Here is a 12,095-nt window from a genome sequence, read left to right on the forward strand (position 1 = left end):
GTAATGTTTTTGGGCATTACAAAGATAATACTGGTATTCTCTCCTTCACCATATTCATCTAAAGGACAGTACAGTACATAAACACTTCCTGAAAGCCAGTCTTTGATAACAAGAGAATGGGGCAAGGTGGGATTAGAAGAATTAAGTGTTGGTTCATTCAGGTGGAGATATTTTTGTTCTAACAATCAGAAATCTTTGCAACTGCTCCATCGTTTCTTCTGCATAAAGAAAAGGCTGTAAAATTTCTGCCTTTTTTTAAAGGAAGAGGGAAGTTTTAAGGAGAACACAAGGGAGTTACAAAAGAAGATGATGAAGTATGGACCCAGATTTCCATGAATGAGCTGGAGTGATGGTGTGATAAAACTTTCATCTGGAAAGAATGTATGAATCCATTTTGAAAAGGCACTCCTGGGATTCATTTTTCATCTCCCAGAGTGTGGGATACTACTGGAATATTTAGCCCTAAGATATCTATTGGATGAAAACAGTTACTTATTAAACATTCCTGACACTCACACAAGCATGCCAGCCAAACAGAAATAAGTATGTATTGCATGAGCCCTCAGTTTCATACTGAACAATCAACATGACCATGTTTCCACAGGCCCTTTTTAAACGATAAATGAAGTAAATGTGCTTCCAGATACATTTTTTTCTTTTAAATTGTCTTATTAGCTTCTTCCTAGCATTCAAACTACTGTCTCTATACTGTATATTGTTACTGGCAAAATGTGATATAAATTTATTTAGTAAGGTTATTGCAGTGTTACTGGGTAGTTTTGGTGATATCAACTAATCATGAACAATACGATTCCACTTTCCTTCTTACGTTGTTTTTTAAAAATCTTTTCAAATGTTACATTTCTGTTTTATAAGAATGAGCACTACAGCTCAAAACCCAAGGCAGGACATGTCCTCATGTCAGCTTGTGCTCTCATTTTAAAATGTTGATTTAAAATAGGCAACATTGCAGAAAGCGGAAAGAAGGGAAGGGAAGGCATGTAGCAAGTGAAAGCAGCTGTCCCTTTAACACCTTCAGGAGGGCATGTGCTTGGGGAAAATGTCCTGTATTTATTTTATGGGTGGTCTGGCCCTTCTTCACACTTATAATTGGTGTGCTAGTGCTCTGCAGCTTCCATTATGTCCATCAGCTGTCTCCTGACTAGCAAAGCTCAGCTCAAGAGGTTAAGTGTTGTGAAAGAAGAAATGGAATGCTGGGGTGCAAATCAGATCAATCAGAGATGCTTTCTTCCTATTCTTTGTTTCAAATATATGTGTAAGCAATGCTAAGATTGCTAGACACATCCTTAGTGAATTTTCCAGAGATTAATACCAGCACAAAAATGGTTAGATACAGATAAATGAAGAATAAGCAAGCATTAGGCAATTGTGTGTGTGTATTATATATACATATACAGTATAAAGAAATATAAAGAAAGAAAGAGGCTGATATTTGTGGCACATGCACAAGAGAGGAAGATTCCAGATTTGGATTACTCCATTGGGAAATGCTTAGCGGACCCTGGTCATAAACCTTTGGAGGTTTCTCTGCTCTCGACTGCTGCTGCGGTTGTTGTTAAAGCCAGGGGGTGAGCAGGAGGCATGTCTCAGAAGTGATTAATCATGTATAACAGAGAAGAGATTCTTCAGGGAAAAGAATTCAGAAGAACTAGTGCTGCCTTTTCCCCTTTTGCATCTCTCTTTTACTTTCCCTTGTGCCCTGTTTTGACCAACTGGCTGATTCCCCCCACCCCTCCTTATTTTATAATTGAGGGTAGAAAGCCAAGTTGTAGTAATTCATCTGCCTTCTCTCTTTTCTAACTTGAAAGGATGAGAGCACGATTTCTGTATTAGATTGGGCAGAACCAGTCAGAGCTCAGAAACATTAGGGAAAGGGCTAATGCCTTTATATTAAATCAATGAAGAGACCTGTTTTGATTATCTTGAACCATTAACATTTTTTATCCTTTAGTACATTTTTTATCAACTTGTTAAATTGCTCACTCATCACTTAGAACTCTTCTTCCTTCTATCTTCCTTTATCTCACAAGTTGTCAAAGATATAGTGGTTTTCTGGGATAAGCATTCTAGTTGCAGTAACAGGGCACAGATTACAAAGGGAGTGTGATAAAGCCATCCAGCTTCTTACCCATTTAAAAAGGCGTTCTGAAGTAAGAGAGTAATCAATAAAAATACAAATCACAGTTGTCTGACTTGTTTCCTGTCTTGATTCCTTTGTTGCTCCCCTTGCCCTTCCCTTCCTCTTATACTCATTCTGCTAGTTGTGCACCTCTGTTGAAGACTTTTTGTCTGTTTGTGAGTACATCCAAAAGTTGTAGATCTTTAGGTAGAAAAAGACTTTGGGATGGAAAGGACATGAAGACTAATTAAATAGCTTGGCAAACAGAACACCTTCCTCCTGGAGGGTGAAAAGGGCCTGAAGACCTGAATAAAGACTTGGTAAAACTGCTTGGCAAGGAGAGATTGCGCTTCTGTTTTCTTCCTCTGCTAGAGGCTTTTTTTTTGTTCTTTAGCTGCCTTCATGTGTATCTGTATGTGTTTGTGTTAATCAGTTGTTTATCTTTGGAGTTAACATTTTTCTGGGCATCAGAATTTTACACAGATTTTGAAGTACATGGGGGTCTGGTGTCCCTAACCCCAACATTGTTCAAGGGAGAAGTGTAATTGTAGTTTTCAGGATCTCTAAAAGGTAAGCTTTGCCTTACAAAGTAATTGTGTCTCCTTGGATGGATTTCAGAGCTGCATCTCCAATGGAATTCCCTGTGATCATACTGTGGTAGTTTTTTCTTTCTTATCCATATAGGTCCTGTCCGTTTACCTTCCAAAAATCTGACTCTTCTCACACAGACTCCAGTACACATGTGTTACATGAAATACAGTTAGCCTTGTGGAACCACTGGTATCTTAGCAAGACTTAAAGTGTACTGTATCTGAGTAGGAAGGCACCCTATGTTTTTTTTTACTTTTAAAAATCCCTGTGCCTTGTCCATGACAGAGTTGTGCACGATGGGATGTTATTCCATTTGCTGAATTGGGTTGCTTTGGTGAACCGGGATTGGAGGTCAAAGAGCCAACATGTACTTTTGAAAATGGAAAACAGTACTACACAAATTATCTTCCCCAAACCACATTGAAACACAATATCTAACTTTTTAACTTAACTGGATAAGCTTATGATTGTCCAGGCATCTGAGGAGGTGATGCAAGTTCCTTCTAGCTTTTGCCCAAAAGAGAAAGCCAGTTTGATCTGCTAGCATTGAGGTCTTTGGGGCCTTAAATATTCAGTATACAACAATACTCTTAAAAATTAGTATGTTGCATCTTCAAGGAGGAAGCAGTGAATGTATCACCTGGAGGCAGAGGAGACAAATGAGAGAGATTTGGTACTTACAATTATATGTCATTATTGGTTTTCAGTTTTTCTGTCTTTGCCTTCATAATGGCTTGGGAAAGCTTGTGGGAAAACAAGAATTTTATAATGTTTCTGTGTTATCCTTAAGATGTTGGACCTTGAAAAATAATAGTGTCCTATGTAACATTGTACTTTGTACATTGTGTATTATGTTCTTCCAAAGTGTCCAAGATGCATGTTGCAAAGAGTGAGATATCCAGTCATTCACATCTGCTTATGAATGCTGTTGTTTCATGCTACGGTAGTTTCTTAGGCAACTACTTAATGGCATTTGATTTGTATTCATTGTAGAGTCAGTTCAGGAACAAAAGAAGATTCTGGAAGAGGGTGATGAATGCTATATCCCTCTCCTGTGAATGAAAATATTTTTCTTATGTGAAGATCTATGAAGACAAGGAATAGGATAATTGTTTTGGAAAAGAGAAGAGTATGAAGTGGTTTTAATGATGCAAGATGTTTGGAGTATGTCGAGGTTCAGAGTATTTTAAAGGGGAAGTGGATGCTGATCAGAAAAGGTCCTAGGTGATTTTCTTCAGTCTTAGAGGGCACAAAAAACTGCAAATTCCTTCCCCTCCTGCTCCATCTCATCTCATTTCTCACAGGAGAGCAGAATGGTAATGACATTTATGGTTAGTGAATAATGGAAAATGAAACATTCACCTTTGGGAATAGGAAATCTGAGTTAAAGTCCAAAACTAATCATGGCTTTACTGGATAACCTTGGGCAGGTTCTGGTTGAAATCCTGTTGCTTAGCATAGCAAGTCACACTAGAGTAGACTCACTTTAGCATTATAAGTTACAACTGGAGTAGTCCCAATTGAATCAGTGGAGATTGCAGAGGTATTGATTCATGATAACCCTTGGCTTCTGTAAGCCTGCTCTAGTGCAATTTAATACATTAAGCAACAGGATTCTAGCCAGCATGTCCTAGTTTTAGTTTCAGCCATTACTGGTCCTTGGAGTTTAACTTTCAGAGTTTCTGTAGTGTAATTGGTGATTTGTAATGCTGTTGTTGTTGATGTTATATGCTGTTAAGTTGGAACCAACTTATAGTGATCCTAATAGGGCTTTCAAGGTAAGTGAGATATTTGTGTGAGCTTCCATGGCTGAGCAGGAATTTAAATCCAGGTTTCCTGAGTCACTGTCACTCTGTTCACTATGCCACACCGGGAATCCAGGCAATGTTTTATGAAGTTTCATATTGTTCTGTGATAAGATGCTTTGAGTGCCTTTTATCTGGCAGAAAAGTTGTTCAAAACCGATACACATAAAGTAGCATGTGCATGTTTAATAAATATGTAAAAGGAATCAGAGACCTATCTTGTGCAAATGCTTTCAGGATTGAAATCATGGTTAGCATTTATTTGTACAAACAGCTTTGTATATTATTATTTCCAATAATAATAAATAGGTGAAAGCTCAGATAATGGGCTTTCAGTATGTCTCAGGTAAAGCAAGATTTGGTTTTGGCAAAAAGACAATTAAGGTACAACCTAAGGATAATCTTAGACATATTAGAATATTATGAGGTGCATACAGAGAAGCAAATGGAATTAATCTTTCTGGATGCCCAGAAAGCATTTGATAATATGAATTGGCAATTTATGATAACAGCAAATAAAAGCTATGGATTTGGGCAAAAACTTCATAAATGTAATTGAGACAATCTATAATGGCTAAAGTAACTGTAAATGGTGAATTGACAGATAATATTAATATAAAAAAGGCACTAGACAGGGATGTCAGCTCTCTCCATTGTTATTCATATTAACTTTAGAAGTATTAAATAGGAATCTGAGGAATGATCCAGAAATCAAAGGTACCAAAATAAAGGACAAGAATTACAAATTACAAGCATCTGCAGACAACTTGATATTTATTTTGGAATATCTGTTGAAACAACATTGAGACTACTGGAGAAAATTGATGAATTAGGAGAAGTAGCAGGATTGAAGAGAAACAAAGACTAAAGTTATAGTGAAAAATTTAACAGCCAAACCAAAAAAATCGACTCTCAGAGACATCAGACCTACAAATAGTTTAAAAAGTTAAATACTTCAGAATATATCTAACTGCCAGATGCGTAACTATAAAAGAAGATAATTATATAAAACTACTTCACCAAATAAAAATCTACAACTATCACTATTAGGAAGAATTGCAACAATCAAAATGAATATCTTGCCAAAACTACTCTTTCTGTTTCAAACAGTGCCAGTGAAAATAGAGAAGAAATACTTTGATGATCTAAACAAGGTGATATTAAAACTTATTTGACAAGGGAAGAAAGCAAGAATCAAATTGAAAATGCTGCAAGAATCCAAGGAAAAAGGAGGCTTTGGTTTACTGGACTGGACCTTATATTGCCAATCATCTGTCCTAATGTAGCTGAAAGAATGGATTAGTCTGAAAAACAAAAGACTTTCGTATTTAGAGGGGCATGATTTACAGTTGGGTTGGCATGCTTTTTTATGGTATCAGAAAGCTAAAACCCATAGGTATTTCCAAAACCACTATATTAGAAACTCCTTGTATATAATATGGGAAAAAAATGAAAATGTACACAAAAATACCAGGGTGGGTTTCACCTATAGAAGCATTTGTTCATCCCAATTTTCTGAATTTTGATATTTTTTTTTACTTATACAGATATCTTAGATATAGGTAGGAGATTAAAACCGAAACAAGACCTTAGAGACCAAGGACTAGGTGGTGGCCCATAATGCAAATACAATCTAGATATGAAAGAGATTCAAAAATGTATGATTTTTATAAAGAACACACAACCTTTGACCAAATAATGTTAACATCAGATGATAAATTAATTAGGAGAACATATATATTTCTTTTAAATTGAAAAATGGAGGACGAACAGGTCAAAGAAACAATGGTTCAATGGGCAAAAATTTTGGATATAATATTGACTTTGAAAAATGGCAAAAACTGTGGTCTAGAAACTATAAAATGACAATGGCAAACACCTTATAAAGAGAATTTATAAAAAATGTTTTATAGATGGCATTTACCACCCAATAGATTAGCTAAAATGTACTCTAATAGGTCAAGTAAATGCTGGAAATGTCATTAAAACTGGAATTTATTATCACTTTTACTTTTTACTTTACTTTATTTGGACTTATACCCTGCCCCTCTAGACAAAGTCTACTCGGGCGGCTTACAGGAGTAATAAAATACAATAAAATAAAATATGATACAATAAGATACATAATAATAAAACCTACTAACAGATGCATATATAGATTATCAAGATGAGATAATTCAGAAAGAATTATCTCATCCTTTGGTGGACCTGTGATAAAGCAAAAAAAAATTTCAAACCCCCCCCCCCAATATATGGCTTGTTAAAATAATAAAAAATGTAGTTTTTTAAGCCAGAACTCTTTCTATTAGGTATGATACCAGAAAGTGTTTATAAACAAAATGTATATTTAATACTGCATATTTTAACAGCTACAAGGATTATATTTGCACAATACTGGAAAAATGAAGAAATACCTACAGATCAAGAAATAATTGAAAAGATATTGGACTGCGCCGAAATGGATAGACTGACACTGAAAATCAAAGGAAAGGAAGATGCAGAACATTATCAAACATGGAACTTGTTTTATCAATGGTTAGAAGCACGGTGTATAGATTAAGAGCTTAATATGTATTGTAGTTGTATTAACAAATGATTATAAGCTGAACCCAGGTGACATGATGTTAAATAAGCATGGATGGATTTTATAAATAATAAAAAAAGAAAAAAAGCAGGATTTGTGGGAAATTATTTAAACTATTTTTGAGATAAAAAACATATTTAAGATAAATTATTTTCCTTTTCAAGTTTTCATGTGGTACCACTGTCTTGCCACATTAATATGTCAAAATTGTAAAGTATTACGTTCTGAAATAAATTAGAAAGTCAGCATATGTTATAAGCTAGTTACTTCTAATCTTGCCAAATGGGGTTTGCTCAGGCCAAGACCATGTCATGGCCAAAATGTCTCCTGTTGGTGACTGTTTCATTTGGTTCTTTGAGCAGCTTTCTTGTTTTATCCTGTGAGTGACCATGGCCTTGATCACTGCCACTCCCCATGTTTGGAATAATTTGATTTATGAGCTCAGTGTTCTGCAAACGTATATTTCCATGAAAGCGTGACAAAACTGTAGCATGCCCACAGGCATTGTGTTCTGGCACACAACAGTTTAATATGCATGGACAAGATATACAAATAATATGTGGTTTTGGCTCACTATATAGTTCCAAGGTAGACTTTATTGCATTTCAAGTTGTCATTTCCATGGTTTGCCCCGTCTTCTGTTTTCATGACTTATGCAGGCATTACACGCATACACTTAAAGAGTCATGCAATTTTGATTCCTACTTTCTCAAAACTGCTGACCTTTTTATTTTTGGTGCAGTCATATTTTCAATGAGTTGTTCTTCTGAGGTTGCACAGGGGAATCTTAACATTGCCTGGTCGGGGCTTAGGGTTGTTTGGAGTGGGAGGAGATGAGCGGGGTCAACACAGGTTAAAAAAAACATTAACACCAAAGGACTGATGTTTTATTCTTCACAGATTAAAAAAAAATTAAGTAAAAGGCGTCTACACTTACTTTTCCCTGTCAGGAATCCATAGTGGATTGTGCTTGTAGACGTGGGACATGGTAGACTTTGTTAGGTAAAGAAAAAGAAATATTATTAAATATTTGAGATATATAAATAGGTTTCTACCTTTTCTGTTTGTTAAGAGGAGAAAGGGACTGCTTCTGTTTCTTGAATGTTCCTCAAGATGTCCCTTGAATGCTTGTTGCACTTTCCAAAGAAGTTGCTGTGTTGGTGTATCTCAGCATGTTGGAAGGAGAGAATAAAAAAATTTAAAGGATACCAGTTTTATTTCAGTTTGAGGCTTCATGGATCAAAATCTACTTCTTCAGACACAGGAAGGCAAGTGCATTTCCCATATTTTTTTTTCTGTGGTGGTAAGATTAATGTGCAGATGAGGAACAGTTAACAGGGCGTTCCTGTGTCCTGCGGGAATTAGAACAAATCTGGTATCAGGAAAGACAACACAGAGAAACTAGTTTCAGAATGCTTTAACCCCACAGGACACTGCTATGGATCTCAAACTGGTTATTATTTTAAAAAAGGAACTAGAAAGGGAGCTCAGAGAGAGAGAAAGAGCAGAAATTGGCTACATAAACAAGATCCAGGGCACTACAGGGGACTTCAACAGAGATCAAGGCTTCTTAGCATACTATGTATAATAATAACTCAGCTTTCTGTAATATCCTATAGATATAAATTATCTCCATTGAAAGACTCTGACCTCTATCCTCTTCGCATTCCTGTGACAGTCAAGTTGGCATCCCAGCTAGGACCTGATAATTAACAGCATGATAACCACATTCCAGTGTTATCCTGTGTTAACAGATCATTGCCACTTTTTCTGTTATCTGCTTTCCTCACTTTGATCTGACGGTCATATTGATGGAATAAGCATAGGGGACATGCATTTGCACTCCTGTGTCTAAAGGAGTAGACTTTGATCCATTAAAGCTTGCACTGATATAAAACTGCTAGTTTTAAAGAGCTAAATATTTTGCTTTTAATGGTGGTGGTTGTTGTTGAAGTGGTACATGGTAGTGACTGCAATTTCAGCCATATTTTGGAGTGCTGAAATTCCCGTGGCTTGCAAAATTGCTTTCAGGCTTTTATACCTCCACATGTGAGATGAAATTTGAAAATTTTCACTTGCCCCTTCCCCATCTCATCTGAGTTTTGGATTGGAGCCTACATTTTAAAATAAAAATTGTTGTTGTTTAGTCGTTAAGACCTGTCCGACTCTTTGTGACCCGGTGGACCAGAGCACGCCAGGCCCTCCTGTCTTCCACTGCCTCCTAGGAAGAATGTATCATGGGAAAGGCTGGCCCTGGTGAAATACCATCAGAGACTTTTAGTTGATTGTGATGTGTTTATTACTTATGCTAAGAGGAGAAGAGTTGGTCAGAAAAACACTGACATTAATCATAGTTTTGCTTTTTTAAAGAATGAAAATATTAAGGCCAGTAAGCCGTTTCTCTTCCTCTAGGGACAGCAGGCCACCCGAAACAGACAGGGTAGACATCAGGTCAGTTTATGATGTGTTGTCATGGCAAAATCTCTTTGCTTTGCTTTGGATTTTTCTGAACTGCAGTGCAACATGAGCTTTGAATCCTACTGATAACGCAGAGTGTGCAGAACTAGCAGTCTACCTTCAATCTCTAATCAGCAAGTAGAACATATATAAGGGGTTTTCCAGTGATGGCAGGGAGCCATGGTGCTTTAATCAAGTATTACAGAAGGCACTGCTAATTTCACATGGATGCTAATGGTTGTCAGTGCATTCTCCCAAAAGTTTATTTTCGTTCATGCGTATTTTTTTTCTATCCATTCATATCTAATTTTTCATGCCTTATGTTATTCAATAATGTAAACATATTCATAATGGAATTGTGTTTGTGCCTGCACACATAGAATATTGTTGTATGTGATGAACTGCTATAAAAATCTGATTTGTTATGTCATTGTGTGTGAATATGTGAGCACAGAATACCTGAGTTCTGCATACTCTATGTTGTGGACTTTGTAACTGATAGCTACTGGACACAGCAGCAGTATCTCTAGCTTTGCAGCAGATCTGCATATAACTTTAGTCAAACCATTTTTACTTCTCTGTGGGTTTCCTCTCTTATCTCCTCTTGTTTCTCTAAGCTTGCCTGTTTATGCTTTAACTTCTTTAAGGAAAGAGCCACCTGCTGTAAATCTGTGACAATGAACCTCTGATCTGACTTAGGGTCTTTTGAATATTCATAGCACAAAAAGCTACAACTTTGACTCACATTGAATTATTTAGCATTTACAGTTTTGGCTGATTAGTCAAACTGTTAATAGTGTTGTTTTTTTAATAAAAACCTTACTTTCCTATAGAGTCTTAAAATCAATAGATGTTCTTTCTGACCAGCTTTATTTCTTTATATTTCGGAGTTTGGCTGGTGAATCTGGGAAGGGTCCCTGTATCTCTAAGGAATTTGCTTCCATATGGGAACAGATTTCCTTCAGACCCTCAGGGAGTTCCTGTCATAAACTCAAGGATTTCCTTCCTTTATGCCTCACTGAGAAGAAAAACATGATAGGCAGCTAAATCACTCTGCAGGTGTCTTTTCCTCTTATTCTGTCCTTGGCATTGCCAGGTCCAAGACTTTTTGCTACTTGAGGAGCAGTCCAGGCACTCTATGTGTACACACATCCCTAGGACCAGTACATTTTGTTGCACTATTCAGATACCTGGCTGGTTAGCTCAGTGAGTTAGGTCCCTGGCCACAGAGCCAAAGGCTGGGAGTTCAGTTCCCAGAAGAGCCAGTCTGTGTGGCCTTGAGCAAGCTGCACGGTCCCAATCTGCTCCAGAAGAAGACCATAGTGAACCACTTCTGAGTACTTTCTACCTAAAAAACCCTGAAAAGTGTTGCTGTATGTAAATCTCATGAGAAGAGAAGATTCCCTGGAAAAGACCCTGATGTTGAGAAAGTGTGAAGGCAAGAGGAGAAGGGGATAACAGAGGACGAGATGTTTGGACAGTGTCATCAAAGCTACCAACATGAATTTGACCAAACTCCAGGAGGCAATGGAAGACAGGAGGGCCTGGCGTGCTCTGGTCCATGGGGTCACAAAGAGTCAGACATGACTTAATAAACAACAAATATAAGTCAGAATTAACTTGACAGCACATGGTTATTTTATTGTTATTTATTCAGATACCAGTTCATCTCTTTCCCTCTCGTTGTGCTACCTGGAGCAAGTTGCTTACAATTTTTGTATGGCAGAGCTTGTCCATTTCAGTAAAAACTGAAAAATGACCCTGACTCAGATCCACACAGCCTCTGGCAAATTCCTCCAGCCCCAAAGAGCACCAGATTCCAGTAGACAACTAAATCCATTTAATCTGAGCTTTGTTTGTTTAGTCTGTATCAAAACTATTGATTTAATTGTACTATCACACTGAGAAACTGTACATAAAAAAGTTCTAGCAAATTAAAGTGGGCAAGGAAAGAGGGAAACCTTGGGTGATTTTCAGTAACTTTTAATATTTGCTAATATTTTTGTATTTTGGATCACAAGGCATGCCTGCACTCTATGTTAGAATGTTAGGATATCCCACTGTTGTGTAAAGAGTGAGCAGAGACCTCAGCTTACAATAGCATCACACCCATTCAGCATTTGCCAGAAATCCAATGTGAAGAGTCAGCAAAGAGACTGTGGTAGGTTTATTTGAATCAAGCCATAACAGTCTCTCTCTCTCTCAGTATGAGAGCTATGTTGGTCCAAACATCCCACAGCCCTGCATGACTTCCCTTTCCCCGTCTGCTTTGTGCTGCTTTATCAAAACCTTGTAATTACTTTTGGGAGAGTATGAAAAAGGTGATGAATTTCCATTAGTTATTTTGTTAAGCTAGAGGAAAAAAATCTCCTAATGATGCAGAGAGGATGGCAGGCAGGGGAGAAGGAAATGCAGAGAAATTGGCACTGCTAGCTTCAAAGGAATGACAGCAACAGCAGCTTCTCTAGTCCCAGTTGTATACTGCACTGCAGGTTCTAAGCTAAGAGGTGGGACATAG

At 37.1% G+C, this 12,095-nt stretch overlaps 1 protein-coding gene across 7 annotated transcripts in view; it reads left to right on the plus strand.

Moving 5' to 3' along the window:
• TCF20 (transcription factor 20) overlaps positions 1 to 12,095 on the plus strand; it is a 215,907-nt gene that overhangs the window by 97,013 nt on the left and 106,799 nt on the right. The window lies entirely within an intron of this gene.

This window comes from Pogona vitticeps, chromosome 5 (assembly GCF_051106095.1).
Source record: "Pogona vitticeps strain Pit_001003342236 chromosome 5, PviZW2.1, whole genome shotgun sequence".
In the NCBI taxonomy this organism is placed as follows: Eukaryota; Metazoa; Chordata; class Lepidosauria; order Squamata; family Agamidae; genus Pogona; species Pogona vitticeps.